Below are 13,857 nucleotides of genomic sequence, written 5' to 3'. Positions count from 1 at the left end.
GTGTGCATTAGTGATTGATGGGGTGTGCATTAGTGATGGGGTATGCATTAGTGATGGAGTGTGCATTAGTGATGGAGTGTGCATTAGTGATGGGGTGTGCATTAGTGATGGGGTGTGCATTAGTGATTGATTGATGGGGGTGTGCATTAGTGATGGGGTGTGCATTAGTGATTGATGGGGGTGTGCATTAGTGATTGGTGGAGGTGTGCATTAGTGATGGGGTGTGCACTAGTGATGGGGTGTGCATTAGTGATGGAGTGTGCATTAGTGATGGAGTGTGCATTAGTGATGGGGTATGCATTTGTGATGATGGAGGTGTACATTAGTGATGGGTGTGTGTATTTGTGATGATGAGGGTGTGCATAGGGACACCCCTAGGCAGAGACAGGTCTTCAGACAAGGAACAGCCAGTTAAGGAAAGATACAGGAAGCAGAAGACTGTGACTGCTAACGGTTGTCACCCATACAATTGATGTGTCTGTGGCCTGCAGGAGGTGAGGAGTCCCATGGACTGGGTTAGGCCATGGCCTGGGGAGCAGCAAGCAGCTGGTCAGATGGACACATGTAGTAATTGTTTGGTTTTGCTTCTGCCGTGATCAATGACAATGGTATCTTGCTACGGCTTGACGTAGGTGAGGTGGCCTCAGAACCATTTAAATTGTTGAAGAACAAAGGCTCCAGGGTTGTTTCCACTTCTCTTTTTGGTTAAAAAAAAATTGTCTTAGGGATGAATGTGGCGAACAGTAGAGTGCTTGCCCAGTATGGAGCATTATAGAAAAGGAATGTTCCAGTTCTGGAATAGCTTGACTGTAACAGAAACTTGCAGATGCCTGCTGTCCAATGTTAATGCTTGTTTTGCAAGCCCCGATAATCCATTCACAATACCTGCTTCCAGTTTTCCCTGCCCTGGCTGCTAGGCCACCACCAGTCTGCTCATCCTGGCCACTTACACTCCCATGATCCTCCTCAAACACATTAGACGGACTTTTGTTGGTGAAAGCCTGTCTCTCTTCCCACTTGACATTTATTACTGCCCTTTGTTGCTTCATGGGAAAAAATGCAATCTTTGAGTCCCTGAAGGTTTGATCTTGGCTACAGCAATCCCTGGGCCACAGCCCTTGATCTGACTTAAGATATTTTTGGCTTATGTTGGTTTGTTAGCCTTCTGTACATGAAGGACCATCTGCATATGTTGGCATCAGCCATGAGTTAGAAAAGTCCCTGAAATCAGAATAAGCAAGCAAGACCCGTGGTGAGAACCTCACACACCCCACAGACACTTGAAGCTTCAAGTCAGACAGAAAAGAACTTCTCCAATGGAATCAGAGAGGCAGAGAGTGTAAATGAACACTGAGACCACTCCTAACTCTAGCCACCCACCTACAGTAGGATAAGCACAGGCTGGGCAGGCACACAGGTAAGTGGAAACTCAGCTACTGCTTGTTTGAGGGTCGACCGCAAGGACAGCAGGAACTGCCAGCCCAGGCAAGTCACTGCAGAAGCCAGAGTTGGCAGGGCCCCATGCCACCTTGGCATGGCTGCTCTCCCAGCTTACTAGGTACAGGAGCCATGATTATCAAGATTGGTGGGATGCAGCGGCTCCAAGGCTGGGCCTGCTATTATGGTTTGAGTGTGAAATGTCCCCAACAGGCTTGTGCGTTTGAATATTTGGTCTCCATCATGATGTTTGAGGAAATGGAGGAAGTTTTAGACCTTGGGATCTATCTGGTAGATGAAAGTCACAAGGGATGAATCTTTGAAGGTTATATTCACTTCCAGTCCTGCCTAGCTCTCTTCTTCCAGGTCTAGCTGCCGTGCGACTGTGCCACCTTCCCAAACAACAGACTATGTCACTTTTGCCACCATGCCCTCTCCTCAAGGATGAGGCAAAATTCCTCTGTAACCGTGACTCAAAATTCATCCCTTTTCCTTCAGATTTCTTATAAATGTTGGCACAGCAACACAACTCTAGCCACACAAACATACCCTGGCTGTCCCTCCACAGGCAAACAAGGTGAGAGGCTCTAGTGCCAAGGACTCAGCAGGCATCCTTGTCAGAATAGAAAAGGCACCAGGGAAAGTGCTGATGTGAAGGTGGACAGATGGGAGTCCCTTGCACAGTCTTGGAGAATGTAAAGTGGTACAGCCCCTTTGGGAAACAGTGTGGCTGTTCCTCTGAGTGCAGCATAGATGGCTATCATGTGACCCACCCGGCCCATGACTGAGTATGCACACAAAAGAAAAGAGAACATGTGTCTACAGACAGCCTACATGGGAGAGTTCACAGCACGGTTACTCCTGAAGCTCAAAGTGGGTGCCACCCAAATGCCCAAGAGTCATGGGTGGACAAACAGCGTGGGGCACACCCCTGCAGTGAACCCAGCCTCAAAAAGGAATGAAGAATGGACACAGGACCCAGCACAAATGAACCTTAAAATATGGCATCAAGTGAAAGGGAGCCAGATGCACAAATCCGCATGCCTAGTGGTTCCCTTACAGGAAATGCTCAGAGAAAGCAAATTCTTACAGACACAAAAGACACAAAAAGTGGTTGACAGAGCCTGGAGAGGCAGAAAGGCTAACGGGCATGTGTCTAAATGTATTTCATGGTGCAATCATTTTCTTAAAACACCAGAAAGAACAGTAGGATGGGTAGATTGTGGTATTATTATAAGAACTGAAAAAATTAATTACCTACTATAAACAAGTGAATTATGTTGTGTGTCTTAGTCAGTGTTCTCTTGCTGTGAAGAGACATCATGACCACAGCAACTCTTTAAAAAAAAATTATTTATTATACGTAAGTACACTGTAGCTGTCTTCAGACACCCCAGAAGAGGGCATCAGATCTCATTACAGATGGTTCTGAGCCACCATGTGGTTGCTGGGATTTGAACTCAGGACCTTCAGAAGAGCAGTCGGTGCTCCTATCTGCTAAGTCAGCAACTCTTATATTTAACTGGAGCTTGCTTACAGTGTTAGAGCTTTAGTTCATTGTCGTCATGGAGGGAAGCATGGTGGCATGCAGGCAGACTTGGTGCTGGAGAAGTAGCTCAAGTCTGCATTTGGATCTGCAGGCAGCAGGAAGAGACAAGGCCATTGGTCCTGGGCTTTTGGAACCTCAAAGTCCACCCGGACCCCTGACCCCTGACCTCCCCCCCAACACCTGCCATGACACACTTCCTCCAACAGAGCCACACCCTACTTCAACAAGGCCACACCTCCTAATCTTTCTCAAGTAGTGCCACTTTCAGATGGCTAATATATGGGGAGCATCCCTATTCAGACCACCATGGTGTGTGAACTATATTCTTATAGCTTTAATATTTTTAAGTTTTTATTTACTTATTTTTCTTTTGCAGTGCAAGGGATGGGAACTAAGGCCTTGTCCAACTGTCTCCCTTTTTCAAACCAGTTTATGGTTTGTGGGGCTGCTCTGCACAGCTGTTCTTAAGTGAGGGCTGCAGGCACCAGCCAGAGAGGAGGGTGCAGGCAGAGAGACTGTGTAGGGGCCTGACAGCACGACCTCACCCTGGGTGTCCCTGTCAACATGAGCAGTGAGGTTGTAGTGTTCCTGTATGTGTATCCTTGATGATGTCTGTCCATAGGGTTGAGGACACTTTTCTCTGGGGTCTCCCCCACCCCAAGGCTCTCTGAGGCCCCTTCCGGCCAGCTAGAGGTCTTTCCCAGATGAGACACCAGGGGTGGAACTTGCTAATCTGAGTTTGACTGATGGGACTGAGACGGGGATGTTGAAGGTGGGAAAGATGGTCTTCATGCCACCCCCATAGGACTTCCAACCTGGCTTTAACCCTCCTAGGTCCCCTCCAATTCCCACAATAAGCAGGTGGGGTCCCAGTCAACAGCTAAGCCCTTTCACCTTGTATGTGTGTGCGTGCGTGCGCATGTACACACGTGCGTGCACGCCCACCTGTACATGTTCTCACTAGCAGTAGGTCATGGCTTCCAGGAAGTCAGGTCACCCGATGGGGCAGAAAACACAATGGAAGGTTAGAGATGGCTAAGTTAGCCTTCTGGGCTGGGTGTAGCAAAATGCAAGTCACTGTGAGTTAGGCACCTGCGTCCTGGCAGCAGGAATTCATGCCCAGCCTGGGCGGAGCCTGCCTGAGTCACAGCCTTGGGCAGACCCAGCTGCAGGGCTCCCATAGGGGTCACAGCTGGCATGCCATAAAGTCAGACTAGGGCATACTTGAGTGGGCTATAGTGGTCTTTCTGGGTTTAGGAAGGCTCCCTTCAGATCATAACCAACACAGCGAGTATCTTATCACCTGTAAAGCAACCTGCTCACCACGGAAGGAGGCATGAAGTTTGATTTCTTCCTGAGAATACATGGATGAGATTTCGCAGACACACACGTGTGATGTATGTTTCAGCTTGAACCTTGCTTGCACACTTACTTGGCTCAGCATCTCGTTAATGCTCACCTGTTTCCCCCCAGTGCTTGTATAAAACACAGAACACGAAAGTGCATGTGTGACCCTGGGCAGTTGTAAGGAGTCTGGCAAGAATGTCTTGTTGTCACAATGGTCTGGGGATGCCTCTGCGGACAGAATGAATGCATGCCTTAGGAAAGTGTTCCCCTGGTGTCCACATGCCCTTGAAGAAGCCATTCTGAGCCCACCCTTTCATCTTTTCTCTTTCATTTCTGGCCCGGCCGTGATCTGAGCAGCTGCTTTTGCCACGTGTTCTCTGGCGCATTCTGTGCAGCCACTGGCCCAAAGCAAAAGGACCAGTCTAACTAAAGACTGAAATCTCAGGGGCCAGGAGCCAAAGGAAATGTGTCCTCTTTACAAGTCAATTTACCTCCTGCTACTGGTGAGAGTAACAGAGCCTGACTTACACAGCAGTAGCACAACGGCTAAACTGATACCAGGAGAAAAGAGCAAAGCCCCCCCATACACACTCTCCTGTACTCCCCGCCCTGGAGTGCAGAGACGATCATTCAGTGAGTACAAGTGCACTGTGTCTAGGGATGTCAGTGTTAACCAGCTGTAAGGCGTTGTGTCTCCAGTTCACAAAGGCAAAGGCTCTACAAAAGGCCTTGAGCTTTTATTCTCACATAGAAGTTTCCTGGGAGTGTTTTATTTTTAATTCTTTTAAAAATTAGGGTGTTGCCAGATGCCTTCCCTCCAAGGCTGCCCTGCAAGTCTGTTGCTTTGACAGTGGGCTGCTGGGGTGTGCTGTCCTGAGTGATGGTATGGGTAGTACTGTCCCACACTTGCTGTCTGTCTGTATCAGTCAGCAGCAGCCCCACACCCACTTACTCTCCTGTGTGGCCAACTTGTGGTATCTGTCTGCTTTGAAATTTCTTTTATATAGCTAAGCACAACTTTTTGTTCCAGTTTGGGTTAGAAGGGTCCTCCCTGCTCCTAATTGTTCCTTTAATTTTTCTGGTTGTCCTGAAAGATTTTGGCCTCTCCACTGTCTGTCTTGAACTCATCAAGAATTTATCTCACGGACCGGAGAGATGACTCAGCAGTTAAGAGCACTGACTGCTCTTCCGAAGATCCTGAGTTCAAATCCCAGCAACCACATGGTGGCTCACAACCATCCATAATGAGATTTGATGCCCTCTTCTGGTGCTGTCTGAAGACAGCTACAGTGTACTTAATAATAAATAAATCTGTAGGCCGAAGTGAGCTGGGCTGACCGGAGCAAGCAGAGGACCTGAATTCAAATACCCACCAAAACCACATGATGACTCGCAACCATCAGTACAGCTACAGTGTACTCATATACATAAAACAAATAAACAAATAAACCTTTAAAGAATTTAGCTCACATAGGAAGTGAGTGGATTTCTTTCTGGTAGTCAGAGAGTTTGTTGTACTCATGGCGTGTCATAACACCACCTCCTCCTGCTGTGTCTTTGCTGTATAACAGGGACTGTTCTGACCACACCAACTTATTCCATCTTCACAACCACGAATGAGCTATGAACGTTAGACCCAGGGGGGCTGGCACAGGATAGCTGTAATTGGCCAAAGCTACACACCCAGGGAATTCCATCTCAATGTCCCCCTTAAAGAGCTTCTGCTGAACTTGTTCCCTCCAAGTCTTCAAGCCGGGTGTCAGAGTCTCGAGTCTATTTCCCCTAAACTTCTCTTGTTACCTCCTGGATCTGTACTTACAGCTCATGTCTGGGGCCTTCCTGTACGTGTTAGCTTAGTCCTTCTGCCTCCACCCTGGACAGTGTTTGGCATCACGCACAAGGTGGCTGCTGTTCTCCTTATCAACGTGGATGCAAGTGAAGACTTTCTTTCTCACTCATTAGTTTTTGTTTTGATCCTTTTGTGTTCCTTTCTCCTCTCCTTTGGAACTTAAACTATATCAGTCTTTTAGTTTTTTGCTTTTCCTTCTTATTCCAATTGAAAAGGCATCTAACTCTAATTTTTCCACCAAATACAGTTTTGCTATGTCCCAGAATGAAGAATTTTTGCTTTGTTTTCCCAATGTTTCCAAGTTTTTAACATTTGTGTGTATATGCAGGAGGGAGATTTGCAGGGCCCATACGCGTGCCATGCACGTGATGGGTATGGGTGTCAAAGGACAGTTTATGGGAGCTGGGAGTTGAGGCAGTGTATTGGTTAAAAAAAATGTAATTTTAAAAAAAATATAGAGGTTGTTTAGCTCAAGCCAGGTGGACTCCTTCACTGGTCGTGTACAAGTGTTTTGTGGGCGATCTTTGGATATCAGGGGCCCAAAACTCGATTTTCTGATCATGTTCACTCGCAATGTCCTGTGTCTTCTCTCATCATGTCATCTCAACTCTCCTCACACTGTGTTTGCAAAGCCAGGGTAACTGCATGCTGTATTAGCAACACGTGTTCATTGTCTTACCTCCTCAGTGCATTCCCAGGCAGTCCTCTGTCAGAAGTCTTGGGCAATCTGCCAAGCACAGGAGTGCATAAAGGAGCCAACCTATGGGAGAGAAAACTCCCAAGTTGCCCCAGGCAGAGAACAAAGGTGTGGAGCTTTTATGGCCTCTTCAGGGTGGGCAGGGACCCAGACTGCATGCCACCATGTATAGAGGTGGTGTCTGGTTATGTCTACTTATTTGTTCCTGTTCTCATCATGCCTTCTTAAGTCTCCCCCTCAGACTGTGATTTTTACCATGTTAGCAAGGCAAAGGTCACTGCACACTGTTTTAGTGACAGTTTTATGAATGTGTTCATACCTTACCACCTGGAATGTACTCCTTATCATCAGGACAGCCCCTAACTGGGCCAGGAAATGGGCAGATTGCTCTCTTGCCCCTGGGTTTGGCTTTACTGATGTGTTTCCCTTGGCAGTGGCTTGCTTCTTGGCATCTCCACCACCCACAGCATATCTGAAGGCTGAGGTGGCTCACTGTCCTCCTGTCTATACGTATGTTGTCTTCATCTCACAGTCTTAAGGAAGTCCACATTTCAGTTTAATCTCCTAGCATGTATGCAAACCTCAAGAGATTGAGGGTAAGCTAGGATGTCTCAGATGTTGACCAGGGTCAGTGTGGGAGGCTCTTCCATGTATGCTTGCTGTCGTTTTAAATTGAATTATTTTATTTTATATTTAATTTAGACCAGCATATCATTCTTCAGTGTCAGGGTCCTGAGAGAATGGACAAGGATCAGAAGATAAGAGATAGGTGTAAGTTTGGGATCAGGAGACTTGTACAACCTATTACTTGTGCCAAGCCTGTTCATTAAGGCACAGCATCCCAGGAAAGAAATAAGACAGAATCAGCAGAGACTATAATACAATGGGACTAAATCAGCAGAGGCTCAGGCAATGGCAAAGTTAGGATATCTCAGGAGCATTACAGATCAAACACACAGTGGCCTTGAGACTAAAAATCCAGTCTCTTCAGCAGGAAACCACATTCCCAGGAGTTGAAACTTTGACTCCTTTGAGGCCCTGAACCCCAGCCCTAGACTAACCTTGCCAAGTCTGCCCCTGGGCATGGACACAGAACTAGGGTCTTTTTGTCCTTTGATCAGGGCCTCTGAGAGAGCCTTAGATTGGTCTGGCTCTCAATATATGTTCTTTGATTGCATCATGTGTATGGTATGCCTATATTATGCCCCAGGTCCACGGGAAACCCAGCTGAGCCCAAGAATTGCAAAGTCTGCTGCAACTCGCAAGAGTCTTGTATTTACAAGGTCGAACTCAGTTTGTCCACTTAGCACTCCCTGCGTGTGACCCTGAGTCCAGGGAACATTGGGTTTATATACCGTATAGGAACAGTGTGAATATTTACAGGAAAGGGGAGTAGAGGGTGGAATAGTACTGAAGCGGGGGCGGGGGGGGGGAAGGGTATCTGTTCAAGGACCTTCACACAGATTCATTCCTGGACAACTGTTAAACCTGAGACACATGGGATAAAGACCAGAGCCATAATTTTTGAGCCAAGTTTGAAGCAAGCTTTAATTAAATACTGGATGGGATGGTGAACTCTGGCCAGGACCATTCCAGGGTTTCCAGCAAATGGTGATGAATCTCATTTTGCAAAGGCTTAAAAAGGCACACCCATAAGGATACCATATTTCCCAAAAGGTCCAATCAGGGGCAAGCATACTTCCTGATGTATTTCCTGCCCATGGACCTTGGGCCTACATATGGGCAAGCACACCAGGAGCTGTTGTTGAGTTAAATAAACGCGTTTAGGAGATTGAAAATGTGTGGATTGTTTTCTCCCATAAACAATGCCTCCAGCATTTCATGAAGTATCTGTCCCTGGGCAAGGGGCTTACAGGTTAGAGGTGTTATTGTTTCATGGATCTCTGAGACACAATAATTAAAACGTAAAACATAACTTTGGCTCTCACACAGCCACCAGTGGCCCTGCCTGGCTATGGTACATACTTATGAATTGAAAAGGGGAAAGGGCTATGGGTTTTGGTCTGGTCTCATTTGTAAATGGTGTCCTGGCTGTTTGGTTATATGATTTGGAAAGTTGGTGGCAAACTTTCTCACAGTCAAGACTTTAGTTTCTTTTGTGCCTTTGGTGCCAATTTGTGAAGAAATCTTGAAAAGAAGCCAAAAGGAATTCACAGAGGTGTGGCCAGATTAGAGGTTCCACTGTGTAGGACTGCAACTATAATCAAAGGCAGAATCTGTGTGTGTGTGTGTGTGTGTGTGTGTGTGTGTGTGTGCACCTAAGAGAACCTTTCAGGGAATCTGACAGAGTCCTGAACAGCCCCAACAATCAGGCCAAGTAATGCTGCTCTCAGCCTTGGTCAAAGAAGCCTCTGCTAGCAGGGGCAGCAGTCAGCAGTTCAACTCAGGACTGGCAGAAGTGCCGAGATTGGGTGACTGTTGAATGCTCCCCTCCACGGCTCAGTAGACATCAGGGAAATGGGTGGAAAGAATGTAAGAGGCAGAAGCTAGGAAGAGAGCTGTGGAATGCTGCCTTCTAGACATGTCATGCTCATAAACTCGCAGCAGCGGCCTCCTGCACACGTTCTGGGCCATCAACGTTCAACAACATAATGTAAGGATACACATATGGCCCCACCTGAACCGCAGATGAGCTTCAGGCAGCTGATGGTTGCTGGAGTGGAAGTGGGGGGGGGGATGGTATTCTTTAGTGATGTTGCCTCTGGTAAGTTGCCCTTGCTCAAGTAAATAGTTCCCAAGCTCCTGCAGTGAACGTTAATTAAATATAGTCTCTGTCTCTCTCTCTCTCTCTCTCTCTCTCTCTCTCTCTCTCTCTCTCTCTCACACACACACACACACACACACACACACAAGCATGAAAAAAAGAAGAGGATATTTTGGTAAGATGAGAAAATGGGGGCAATTTGACCAAAGGACTACATATGTGTGTGTTAACATATGTGTACGGAAATGTTCAAAGGATAATAAGTTTTTAAAGTCTTGGGGAAACCAGGTACACTCAGAAGCTTGTCATTTGCTAAGTAATTGTTTGGTTATGTGACAAGAAAGTTTGCTTTGCTGGCAGAACACTCGCTTTGTTTGCGTTTCCGAATGGCCTGGTTTGCATTCATGACTTCAGGTTTTTGACGTAATCTTTATCTCCCTGCTTAATTCCTGAGAGCCCTTTGGACTCTCTTGATATGAAGGAGAGACCATTAATAAGAGACCAGAAAATGGGCCAGCCTCCCTCTGGGTAATCTTCACAAGCAGGCCCAGGAATCCCTGATCATAGCCTGACTCCACAGAGCTACAGTTTCCCAGACCTAGGGAAAGAGACTCTTCTGAGTACAAGAGGCACCCAGAACACCAAACACACCGACCACTTCACACCGACTCTTCTGAGGACAAGAGGCACCCAGAACACCAAACACACCGACCACTTCGCACCGACTAAGGGAACGAGCCACCAGGAGTGCACTAACAGTTCTAAACATGTATATACTGGGCACGGCTATACTCACTTTCATATAGCAGCTATTAAAACAGATTAACCCTAATGTAGTTAGAGTTGCTGACTTCAACATCACACTCGTCGCAATAAATATATCATCACAACAACGACGACGACAACAAAAAGAAACAGAAAAGTGCTGGAGTTAAATGGCATCAGAGGTTTAAAGGACCTAACTGTCATCTATAGAACATTCCATCCAAAAATACAGGGTTCCCATTCTTTTCAATAAGCCCACTGAGTGAAATGGAATCAAGCCAGAAATATGTAGCAGGAGAAAAGCTTTAGAATGTGCGTGCACTGGCCTGTGGACGTCAAACCAGACACTATTAAATGATGAATGGCTTATCAAAAAATTAAAGTTATACATATTTCTAGAATTGAATGAAAACAAAATCACAGCACAGTCTTAGCTAAAGTTTTAAGAGAAACAAACACCAGGGATACAAATGTGAAAGGAGGGCATCTGAGAATCCTTATTTGTAATCCAGAGAGTTGGTGCAATCTCTATTAAGGTACCAATGGCATTATTTACAGAAACTGAAAAAAAAAATCCTAAAATCCATTTATAAGCCACAAATGACCTTGGATGGCCTAAGCCATCCTGAGCTGGAGCAGTGCTGGAGAACTGGCTCTGGCAGTGCAGAGAACGGGGAAGCAGGTGAACTGACCAGCTCAGCTACCACCCAGGCCCAGAGCCAGAATCTCTATCATCTGCAAACCTGTTGGGATGCATGAAAGGGCCAGTCCTGCTGATCCAAAGCTGCAGGATCTCCACGACACAGGGCGACAACAGGATAACTGGGAGGTGTCCAGGTGAGGATCGGATATTGATGGTGTCACAGAAGCCAGAGACCTCGAATCAGGCCAATGACTCATTGCAGTGAATATTTGCAAGTGAAGATGTGTGGACCGAGTGGGACCGAGTGGGACCCACTATGGCACACTGCAGCTTGCATGGTGAGATCTTTTCTATTCTTTGGGGTTGCTTCGGTGTTATTTGGGGGGAGGTTGCAAGAGTGAAGGGCGGATGTGAGGGAACAGGGAGCTGAGTAGGACTGGGGTGCATGATGGGAACCTCACAAAAAAATCAATAAAAGTTAAAAAAAAGGAATGAAAGAAGAAAAGGAAGTTGGCCAATAATTACATCACAGTAAATGTTATTTAAAACTGAAAATGCTATGAAGTTGGCTTACCATCTTGACCTCTCATGAGATGATAATTTTCGGCACATGTTCTGGGAGGAGCTACAGTTAAAGTTGCGCCCTCTCCTGGTGACTACTTCTACTGAATGTCATTTTCATCTTGATCCGGGTGCTTTGTGTCTTCCACTGGGTTCCAGTGCGTCGGTTAGAATCTGCTAATAGATTTTAGAAAGAACTTTTCTAGGTGAATCCTGTGCTTCTGGTAGCGCCTGGCTTGCACCTTCTGTTCCCTTTCATTCATTCCTGGAATGTCAAATGTTTGTTTAAACCTGACCCTTAGACTCTCAAAAAGGCAGTTATTTTCCTTTCTAACAAGAATGCCCCTTTATATCCACTCTGAGATGCCATCTCATCACAGCACAGTAAGCTGTAACCATACCCTCCAATTATTCTTTTGGCATAATTTTAAAGAAATGACTCTGAGGATCCCCACATGCAAGGCACTGTGACCTCTTAGCTGTGAGAAGGATGTCATATGCCCCTCTAGACTTGTCCACTAGCCTGTCTGTCTCCATAACCTTAGCCCCAGATGCCATTTCCATACACACTCAAGCACCCACTCACTCCACACAATCCACGCCTCTACCTGGCAATTCTGCTCCCACTTCCTCCCATTTAACATCTCCATCTCCATCTTCCTCTCTCACTCCCCTCCTCACATATCCACTTTAGAATTTCATATATGGGACTGAGGAGACAATTCTCCTTAGAGGACTTCCTTCCCTTCATGAGATGGTTAAGGGGGATGTTGATACCACCTGGTTACAGGTCCACTCTGTGTCCCAAATACAATCCAATGTGGTCATTTAGCCAGGATCCCTATATTTTCTTTCAGGAATTCAGAAGACCCACTGTGACTTTTGGCCTAACATGGCAAGATGATCTGTATCGTCCCCACCACCTGCTGCACACATAAGAAACCCTGAGACTGATTTTAGTGTAGACGGGTTAATGGGTTCATACCTGTAATCGAGCTACAGCGGAGCCAAGCTCCTCTGGTTGCCTGATTTGGAACCTCGCTGATCATATCAAACCACGGACATAGGGAGTGATGGGGGAAGGATCCGCCAAATCCATTTTAAAGGCCACTACTGTAACAGGTTGTGGGGATAACACAGGGAACTCCAGACTCAGACCATCCTGGATGCACATTTTATAAGACAACCCTCTTCAGATTTTAAACAAAAGCTTCAAATATCACACCAGTGACCCTAAGACCCTCTTCCCACTTTATTAGGCCTGGCCTTCAATGTCTATAAGAGACCCTGAGAGGAGAAGGGTTAGATGGAAGTGGAAAAAGAGAAACAGTGAGCACGGGATGCTTCTGCGGCAACTGTCACGACCCGTGCATCTCAGAAGGTCCTAGAGCTCCATCTAGTGTCTGTTTGCTGCAGTCTCTCAGAGTGGAGCAGGCCAAGTCCAAGGACAACTTCCTCTGACTGTGGTCCACCAAGAATGCCCAAAATCCCATGATAGTCTAACAGATAAGAAGGAAGTTTCAGATCCATAGAAGAAAAAAGAACAGATCACAGAGGGATACTCACAGAATCTTGTGTGCTTTGCAAGAGAAACACTAGGCCTGTGGGATGGCTCAGAGGGAAAAGGACCTTGCCGCCAAACCTGACAGCTCGAGTTTGATGCCTGGGGCCCACTTGGTGACAAGAGAGAACCAATTCCCAAGTCCCCTGACTCGTGTGTGTGTGTGTGTGTGTGTGTGTATGTGTGTGTGTGTGTGTTGTGGCATGCACACCCATGTGTACCCAAATATATAATAACAACTTGTAAAACCATTTAAAAAGGGGCTTTCATGAGATCATGTCTAATCTGCAAAGTAGGGAACCACTGGAAGGGGGAATCTCTCTCTCTCTCCTCACTATGTGGGAAGGCCAGCCTCCATCTAAGGACCCCACACTCTGGTCAAATGTAGCTCAGCAGTACAGCACTTACCTATCATGTGTGAGGTTCTAGATTTGATCTACAGAAAAGGCAGATGGGGGAGGAGGAGAATGGGGGAGGAAGAGAGGGAGGAGAAGAAAGAGAGGAGAAGGAGGAAGAGAGGAGGATGGGGAGGAGGAAAAGGAGGAGAAGGCAACAAAAGATGACCCATAAGTTGATTGGTGTCTAAGCTGAATGGTGCCTGCTTACTTAATGATTATTTTTATACATACATATATATGTATATGTATATGTATATGTATATGTATATGTATATGTATATGTATATGTATATGTATATGTATATGTATATGTATATGTATATGT

Source organism: Mus caroli, chromosome 11 (assembly GCF_900094665.2).
Source record: "Mus caroli chromosome 11, CAROLI_EIJ_v1.1, whole genome shotgun sequence".
In the NCBI taxonomy this organism is placed as follows: Eukaryota; Metazoa; Chordata; class Mammalia; order Rodentia; family Muridae; genus Mus; species Mus caroli.
The sequence above is the reverse complement of the archived record's forward strand: the minus strand, read 5'-3'. Positions refer to the sequence as shown.